This window comes from Gekko japonicus, unplaced genomic scaffold (genome assembly GCF_001447785.1).
Source record: "Gekko japonicus isolate JY-2015 unplaced genomic scaffold, Gekko_japonicus_V1.1 scaffold278, whole genome shotgun sequence".
NCBI lineage: Eukaryota > Metazoa > Chordata > Lepidosauria > Squamata > Gekkonidae > Gekko > Gekko japonicus.
The window spans coordinates 707,482-717,416 of NW_015169783.1; the positions used below are offsets into that span (position 1 = coordinate 707,482).

At 47.9% G+C, this 9,935-nt stretch overlaps 1 protein-coding gene across 1 annotated transcript in view; it reads right to left on the bottom strand.

The window, feature by feature from the left end:
- Positions 1-9,935, bottom strand: part of ALPK2 (alpha kinase 2) — a 115,659-nt gene that overhangs the window by 69,177 nt on the left and 36,547 nt on the right. The window lies entirely within an intron of this gene.

Genomic DNA, 9,935 nt, shown 5'->3' on the forward strand with positions numbered 1-9,935 from the left:
GGAGGAGATTGGAGACTGGATTTATACCCCGCCCTTCCCTCAGAGTCTCAGAGTGGCTTACAATATCCTTCCCTTCCTCTCCCCACAACAGACACCCTGTGAGGTACATGGGGCTGAGAAAGCCCTGACTGAGAACTGCTCTTGAGAGAACAGCTCTCAGAAAACTTTGACTGACCCAAGGTCACCCACCTGGCTGCATGTGGAGGAGTGGGGAATCAAACCCAGTTCTCCAGATTAGAGTCTGCCGCCCTTAACCGCTACACCAAACTGGTCAAGGAGACTTTTGAAATTATCAGACAACCACGCCACAAAATGTTTCTAAGTATAACAAAAACACCTACTACAATGCAGCAAACCTTTTGTGGCAACAAACACAGCAGGTGTTAGAATGGGATGTCACAGCATGGCATGAAGTAAGGCACCTACCAAAAATAAGCACATTCCTCATTTTAAGAGCTTGTCCAAACCCACCCCCATAGGCTCTGGTCCTGAGGATGCTTTCTATGAAGTCCCTGTGAACCCGGAGTAGGACTGCTGTTAAATACTGGGTTCTGGACACATTGCAATGATCAGCTCCAGTTTACTTAGTGATTTCAGGAACACAACAAGGACACCCAGCAAGGCTTGAGCCCTGCTTATAAAGCATGCAAACACCCCACCCCCCACACACACACTCCCAATGATGGGCTATTTACATTACAACACTTATCTATTGGGTTGGTCCAGGATCCTGGTGAGCTATTGTTCTAAAGTAGCAAGCTCAACCTGTTCCTGGTACAGCTTGAGGCGTGGCTTAGGCTCAGTGTATTACAGCTGCCAACCTCCAGGTGGTGGCTGGAGATCTCCTGGAATTTCAATTGATCTCCAGGCAAAAGAGATCAGTTCACCTGGAGAAAACGGCAGCTTTAGAAGGTGGACTCTGTGGCATTACACTACACTGAAGTCCCTCCGCTCCCCAAACCCCAGCCCGCCCTCTTCAGGCTTCACCCCCAAGATCTCCACGTATTTCCCAAACTGGAGCTGACAACACTAACCCAGGAAAAGATGTTTCTGACTAAAACTGCATGGAGGCCTGGCTCTTGGGTGTAATTGTTTCTATTGGTGACGTTTGATTGGACTTCGGGAAAGAAGAGGCACCGGAAGAAGGCGGAACTAAGATGGCCCGTCTTCACTCAGCCTCTTGGCTTTGCTGAACCCTTGCCCTGCATTATAATCCTTGCGATGTTTACTGCTTACTAGGTAATGGCATGCGTGAGATCAGCTGACTGTCTTCCTTAAGATTTATCAGACGGAGACAACAAATTAAACTCCGTATCTAGGGAACTGCTTGGTTGACCCATCCGCCTCCACCAGAATTCTCCATACAGCACATTATTTTTCTTTTTTTTCTTTTTAAAAAATCTGAGATTTCGATGACTCTGATATTTGGAAATGTATGAAAACACTATGTATGCATGATGTAATGCATAAGAAAACTGTAATAAATAAATATAACTATAAAAAATCTTATATGTATTAGTTTCCATATACACGTAGCAAGTACTTTTTATAAATACATACATTTTAGAGTCTTTTATCAGTTTAAGAGATGGGAGTACCAGACCACCTCACATATCTCTTGAGAAACCTGTATAAGGGCCAAGAAGCGACAGTTAGAACCGGATATGGAACAACTGATTGGTTCACCATAGGAAAAGGAGTACGACAAGGATGTATATTGTCACCTTGCTTATTTAATATATATGCAGAGTACATCATGCGAAATGCTGGCCTGGATGAATCACAAGCGGGAATTAAGATTGCTGGGGAAAAGATCAACAACCTCAGATATGCAGACGATACCACTCTAATGGCAGAAAGTGAAGAGGACCTAAAGAGCCTCTTGCTCAGAGTAAAAGAGGAGAGCGCAAAAGTGGGCTTGAAGCTCAACATCAAAAAAACTAAGATCATGGCATCCGGCCCCATCACTCCTTGGCAAATAGAAGGGGAAGTCATGGAAGTAGTGACAGACTTCACGTTCCTGGGATCCCAGATCACCACAGACTGTGACTGCAGCCATGAAATTAAAAGACGCCTGCTCCTTGGGAGGAAAGCGATGGCGAACCTAAACAGCATGATAAAAAGTAGAGACATCACCCTGCCAACAAAAATCCGCATGGTCAAAGCAATGGTATTCCCAGTAGTCATGTATGGCTGCGAGAGTTGGACTATAAGGAAGGCCGAGCGCCGAAGAATAGATTCTTTTGAACTATGGTGCTGGAGAAGACTCTTGAGAGTCCCTTGGACTGCAAAAAGATCAAATCAGTCAATCCTAAAAGAAATCAACCCTGACTGTTCCCTGGAAGGCCAGATAATGAAACTGAAGCTCAAATACTTTGGCCACCAAATGAGAAGGGAGCACTCACTGGAGAAGACCCTGATGCTTGGAAAGATTGAAGGATCCATGGGGTCGCGAAGAGTCGGAATCGACTGTATGACTGAACAACAACAACAACAACAACAAGCCATTTGTACAATCCTAACCATCTTTCAAGAAAAAAATCCTCATTTTTCCCCTGTAATAACAAACTTAATTTATCAATTTCAGATACTTCCATCAATTTATCTATTACTTCTTCCATTCGGGGTGTATTATCTTGCTTCCAATATTTGGCCCATAATATTCCTGCAGATGTAATTATATATGATATTACATACTTTTCATTATAAGAGCTTCCGTCATTATATTTAGTAAGTATATTTCAGGCACCAAATCAAGCTTAACCTTTGCCAATTCATATATTATTCTCTGTATAGTTTTCCAATATTTCTGTATTTTTAGCCAATGCCACCACATATGATAAAATGTTCCCACATTTGACTTACACTTCCAGAAAATATTAGAACAATTTGAATAACATTTTGCTATCCTTTCTGGTGGCCAAGCACATTATTTTTCTTACAGTAGCTGCTTGAAACGTCACACAGAGAATGTCCCAATATAAACTCTGGCCCACGCCCAAGAGTGACGTGAATAGCGGTATGCGATACACGCTGCTAAGCTCGTGTAAGTTGGTACAACTTAAATATCAAGGGTGTGGAAGGACAGGTTGTAGAAGGTCCGTCAGCCATGAGAGAAGGAGGAGGAGGGTAGGGGCTGGAGAAATAAATTCAGGAAAGATCAGGAAGACTTAAGAGAAAGAACAGTGCAAAGAAGAACAGCGAACAAACTTGGTTATGCCCAGAATAGAGCAAGGCAAGGGGCAGTGGAATGAAGATGCAGGTATGGGCCACATGAACACCACAGTATGGGCAGAGGGCAGTACTTTTGCGAGAAGGTTTTGCTCTGGTTTAGCATTCAAATTGGAGCATCCATACAACATCACCCTCTAACTGTCCACTGTCCAGGGTGTGATACAATCTTTTTGAGTAGATCACAGTCAAAGCATCTTTGCACTCTATGTGGATGGAAAGGTGTGCATTTTTGGCGGTCCCACCATCATTAGTGCTATTTTTGTTCCCTTGAAAGCGGAGTTTTCATGGGGCTTTAAAAAAAATAATTGGTAGATCACTATAGCATTATAAGTGTCTGTTGCCAGGATCGATCATTTCTCTACATTCCAAACTTTTGTTTTTACAAAAATAGTGCACCTCAAGTGGTTTTTATTGCAGATGTATAAGGGGAAAGGTGCAGAGCCAGTTTGGTATAGTGGTTAAGAGCGCGGACTCTAACCTGGGACAACTGGGTTTGATTCACCACTCCTCCACATGCAGCTGCTGGTGTGACCTTGGGTCAGTCACAAGTTTTTTCAGAGCTGTTCTCTGAAGGGCAGTTCTTGAGAGAGCTCTCTCAGCCCCACCTACCTCACAGAGTGTCTGTTGTGGGGAGGAGAAGGGATGGCTCACACGCATCAGGCTGGTCATATGCTCGATCTGATCTTCGTGGCAGGGTTGACGGTGGACCGGATTACTGCGGAAGCGGTACCATGGTCGGACCAGCATGCACCGAAGGCCCATCTGAATGCGCCACCCCGACCCTGTTTAGGCAGCGAGCAGATTTTTGCTCGCCCGAGGAGCCAAATGGACCCAATTCGGCTTCAGATGGCCCTACGGGATCCGAGGCCCCCTGGCGGCTCGTTAGATGAGCTTGTGGAGGACTGGCATGACCAACTCTCCACAGCTATTGACGAGATCGCTCCCAGGCGCCCGCATCCGCCCTAGGCTGGCGCCCTGGTACTCCCAGGAGCTATGGCTGATGAAGCGGGAACTGAGACGGTTAGAGAGACGGTGGCGCCGAGCTCGTGACGAGGTGTCAAGAGCATCCTATAGGACGTTTATGAGATCCTATGAGGTGGCAGTCAAGGCCGCTAAGAGAGGCTTCTGTTGTGGGGAGGGGAAGGGAAGGAGTTTGTAAGCCGCTCTGAGACACTTTTGGGGAGTGAAGGGCGGGGTATAAATCCAATCTCTTCTTCTTCTTTCAAACTTGTTAACAATAACAAAGTCAAAACCACAGTCAAACCAAAACAAGTAAATTTACAACTGAACGGAACATCTGAGACAGAACGAATATTGTACTGTTAGAGTCTTACATAGGTTACAGACAGAGTCACATATAATGAAGTACATCACCACTGAGTCATGGCCCACCAGTCTTTAGTGTCCTGTTTAGAGGAATTTCCAAATTTCTGGCAGACTACCCCCATTGTACAGGAGCTGCGGTGGCTCAAGTGGTTAAGATGCTGAACTGTAGGCTGTGGAAGGTCAGTAGTTCAGCAGTTCGAGACCCGGGTGCCGCATGATGGAGTGAGCTCCCGTCTCTAGTTCTAGCTCCTGCCAACCTAGCAGTTTGAAAGCAAGAAATTGCAAGTAGATAAATAGGGACCACTTCAGTGGGAAGGTAACAGCATTCCGTGCGCCTTGGTGTTTAGTCATGCCGGCCACATGACCACGGAAATCTCTTTGGACAGCGCTGGCTCTTAGGCTTTGAAATGGAGATGAGCACCGCAACCCTAGAGTCGGATTCGACTGGCTTTCGAGCAAGGGAACCTTTACCTTTTACCCCATTGTGCGCTAAAAGGCCATTATATCAGGGCGGATCCTACCCCAGTCCTACCACTCCACTAAACAAAGCTGATTAATTTTGTAATTTACTTATTAAAATGTATTCGGGTGGGTAGCTGTGTTGGTCTGAAGCAGCAGAACAAAGTCTGAGTTTGCATGCACATGAGAGAGCTTCCACCCAGAATAAAGCTTTGCTGGTCTTAAAGGTGCCTCTGGACTCCAACTTTATTAAAATATGGATACCCCACCTTTGCTTTGGGTTCAGATTTGAAGCCTTCCTCCAATCTATGGAGTCTTCCTCCCACTTAAGTGGTTCTTCCCTTGTAGGAAGGGCCACTTATGTTAGAGAAAGGCTCCTTCGGCTGGAGAGAAGGCGGTTTGGAGGATGCTTGGATCTGCCCGTCCTCCCCTAGTTTTATGTAATCATTCAACACTTTAAAGGGACCACTTGTGTCTAATGACATTGCATTTGCATGAGGAGAGGAGACCTCAGAGTGACATACAAGCTTCTCTGGACTGGAACTTGGCTTGGGAGATGGATTTTGAGAAATCAACAGCTCGATCCTAGATACATTTGCTCAGGATTGAGTCCTGCTGAGCTCAGTGCAACATACTCCTTAATACTCCCACTGTGAGGCAGGTGGGGTGTGTGACAGTTCTGAGAGAACTTGTGACTGGCCAAAGGTCACCCAGCAGGCTTCATGTGGAGGAGGAGTGGGGAATCAAACCTGGTTCTCCCTATTAGAGTCCACTGCTCTTAACCACTACACCAGGCTGGCTCTACACCATGTTGTCCAGAATGGAATCCATGATGATACTATCTGGTCTGAGCTTAGGGTTGCCAACCCCCCCGGTAGGGCGGAATTCCCCCCGCCCCGGAGGCCCGTTACCCGACGCCGGGGAATCCGGGCCCGGGGGGAACTCCGCCCCGGCGTGCACGTCACCCGGAAGTGACGTCGCACGCTGGGGGCGGGGCCACGCCATTTGAGGGGAAAACAAAGAGTGCCACTTTTGTTTTCCCCTCAAATGGCGAGGCCCCGCCCAGCATGTGACGTCACTTCCGGGTGACGCTCCGGCGGCTCCCGGACCAGCAGGACGCTCCCCCGCCGGTCCGTTTTCAAGATTTGGCAACCCTATCTGAGCTTCAAAACTTGATGGAATAGGTTAGAGTGGAGGTTTTTTTGTCATCTTCTGGGCATGGAACAACAGTCAGTGGGGGTGGGAAGTATTTGTGGATTTCCTGCATTGTGCAGGGGGTTGGACTAGATCAGTGGTGGCGAGCCTATGGCACGGGTGCCAGAGGTGGCACTCACAGCCCTCTTTGTGGGCACGCGTGCCATCACCCCAGCCAGGCCCAGACCATCATTAAAGTGTCGAATTCTCTGCCAAATAATTTTAAGTAAATGAAAGCATTTGGAATTGCTTTCCTTACTTTGTTTGGATCATCTGATGTTAATGTGTGAGTTGTTTTTTTCTAAAGTAAAACCTCCGTATTCAGGTTAAATTGCCGTGTTGGCACTTTGCGATGAATAAGTGGATTTTGGGCCGCAGTTTGGGCACTCGGTCTCTAAAAGGTCCGCCATCACTGGACTAGATGATCCTGGAGGTCCCTTCCAACTCTACGACTCTATGAAAGATGGTGATTTGCACAGCTTCCTGGCTGACTTGGGATCTGAACCCCGGCTTCCTTGGTCCAGCCCTAACACTTCACTTGCTGTTTGCTCAAACACCTGGCAGACTGTGTGATAACGTATCATTCTAACAAAGAAGTTTGGCTCCTCATCCAAACCAGAGCTCCATTAGAGACTTTGGGGCCCCGGGGTGTTTGTGTAAGATGGGAGAATGAAAAAAATTGCTCCATTAGAAAGGATCAGGGCTCACGGCAAAAGCCCATTACTAGGCTTTCACACCCATCTCTGGCTCCCAACCTCGTTCAGTGCCAGCCGAGCCCCCTGCAGCTTAAATGGTCCTTAAAATAAAACTCTGCTTCTAATGGGGCACCTGTCCTGGATTAGCTACAATAAATCAGTATCGGTACGGACTGCAGTTCCTCTGCAGAGATGGAGGAGAAATGTTGTTTAAATGATTCAAGAGCTTGCTTGGGTGGTCACGGCTGCAAAAAAAAAAAAAGGGACCTCAGCAAAGGGACTCGAAAGTAGCTCTGAGTTCATGAATCTCCCATATCCTCGAGAGGAGGACTTTCAGCATAGCCTTGCTCTAACCCAGATGTTAAATCGGTGCACGCAAATCATTTCACCCCAATCTTGTCAGCTCCCAAAAGCTGCACCTGGAGTATTGTGTGCCTTACTTCAAAAAGGAGTTCTTGAGGCCTCACTTCAAAAAGGATGCGGGCAGAATGGAGTGGGTGCAGAGGAGAGCAACGAGGATGATCGGGGGCCTGGAGACCAAGCCCTGTGAGGAAAGGCTGAGGGGGACTTGGGAGTGTTCAGTCTGGAGAAGAGGAGACTGAGGGGGGACATGATTGCTCTCTTGAAGTACTTGAAGGGCTGCCACTTAGAGGAGGGCAGGGAGCTGTTCCTGTTGGCAGCGGAGGACAGGACTCGCAAGAATAGGTTTAAATTAAGGGCAAGAAGGTACTGGCTGGATCTTAGGAAAACCTTTTTGACAGTCAGAGTTGTTCCACAGTGGAATCCGCTGCCTCGGGAGGTGGTGAGCTCCCCCTCACTGGAAGTCATTAAGCAGTGGCTGGACAAACACTTGTCAGGGATGCTCTAGGCTGATCCTGCATTGAGCAGGGGGCTGGACTAGGTGGCCTGTATGGCCCCTTCCAACTCTATGATTCTCTATGATTCTATGAATACTTGAATGGAAAACCACCATGGGAAGTCCGGGGTTGCCACACAGAAGCAGGCGATGGCAAACCACCTCTGGCTGTCTCTTGCCCAGAAAACCCTCCAGGGTCACCATAAGTTGTCTGCAATCTCTAGGGTTGCCAGCCTCCAGGTGGGACTGGAGATCTCAAGGAATTACAAGTGATCTGAGCAGGGGTCCTTTCGTAGAAAAAGAGGTGCAGGGACTCATTAGCGTAACTTATTTGCATATGCCACACCCCCTGACATCACCGAAAGTGTGTCAGATGGCAACACCCACCGCTCAGGCTCCACTGGACTGTTTTGGATTGCTAGCTATTTGGGGGGGGGGGACGTGCAGATCTGTCCTCTCAGAGGAGAGAGAGCTTGTGCCTGAATAAAACTTGGTCTTAAAGGTGCCACTGGACTGTTTTGGACTGGGGGGGCTCTGCAACTTACCTGGCTGCTTCTTGCTCTGACTGAGGGCTGCTGGGAGCAGGGGGCGGGGCTTGTTGCATGTCCCCTCCCCCTGGGCTCTTTACTGCCGGAGCTCCGCTCCTGTGCGCTCCTGCAGGAAATAACCCCTGGATCTGAGTTGGCAACCCTAGGTTTGACAGCACTTTCTTCCTTCACCGAGTCATTTCACCAAGTCATTCCGCAACAAGATTTATCCCTTATAAATTTAAACTGTGGAAAAGGATGAGTCCCTCAAATCATACAATCACAGAATCATAGAGTTGGAAGGTACCTCCAGGGTCATCTAGTCCAACCCCCTGTCCATTGCAGGAAATTCACAAATACCTCCCACACACACACACACACACACACACAGAGTGACTGTTGTTCCACACCCAGAAAATGACCAAAAACCTCCAGGATCTCCAGCCAAAGTGGCCTGGAGGAAAATTGCTTCCTGACCCCAAAATGGCAATCAGCATTTCCCTGGGCATGTAAGAAAGGGCCACAAGAACTAAGCACTGAAAAACTAAATGGGATGTAGCGTTCCAAGTGGAATAGAGTAGGCAAGCAGGGTACACATTCTTTGCAATGAAAAAAAAGAAGAAGAAGTACGGGTTCTGAATGTATATGTGTGTGGTCAGGTTTTTCACTGTTTTGTAACCCCCTTCCCATAGATTAGGACCAGCTGTAGTCAGCTGTGTCTGGACAACTGTGACTCTTCAAAGGATGTCTGAAAGCCCCTGAAAAATATCCCACAATAAGTTTCAGGAATGTGGAATGAATTCCTCAAAAAAGAACCCACAATGTGCTTTCATGAAAATCTGAGCTAAAATACCTTCTCAGATCTGCCTCGCATAGTAATATTTCTTGACTCAAGAGGGCTGGATTAATACGGGCCTAAGTAAATGGCTGCCTTTTGCAATCCAACAGTTGTTCGCTCAGCTACACGAAATGATTAATTGGTTGCATTTGACTCCTGGTGGACAGGTGCCTTGTCTGCCTTCCAAGCAGCCGCCCTATTCACGGCTGTCTTTGTTTCCAAACTGAAGTCATTCTTCCCTGCCATCTTCCCGTCCCGTTATTGAGAATGAACCATGAAATAGGCAAACCACTTGAATCACTGAAAATTTCTCAAACCACCTGAATCACTGAAATATCACTCCCAGGGCCATGGAACCACATGGAGGAAAAACAAGTGGCTTGGGAGGGTGTATTGTTGAGGACAAGGAGGTGAAATTGTTCTCTCTTCTTCTGGAAGCATACCTTCACTGAGGAAAGAGCAGTCTCTGTCGGAGCTCTCTCAGCCCCACCTACCTCCCAGGGTGTCTGTTGTGGGGAGGGGAAGGGAAAGGAGTTTGTAAGCCGCTCTGAGACACCTTTAGGTAGTGAAGGGCGGGCCATCGCCGTTCCAGAGGCCACCCCACCGCGTGGCTGCAGCACAATGGCGACCGCGACCGCAACAGAGAGCCTGCCCGCTTTCGATCTCTCCCAGCCCTCGCTGTGGGACACCTGGCTGGACACGCTGGAGAGCCGCTTCCCCATCCACAAGGTGGTGGATGACGCGATGAAGAAGGCTTACCTGCTGAGCCACTGCGGAATCCAGACCCATCGGCTCCTCAAGGACTT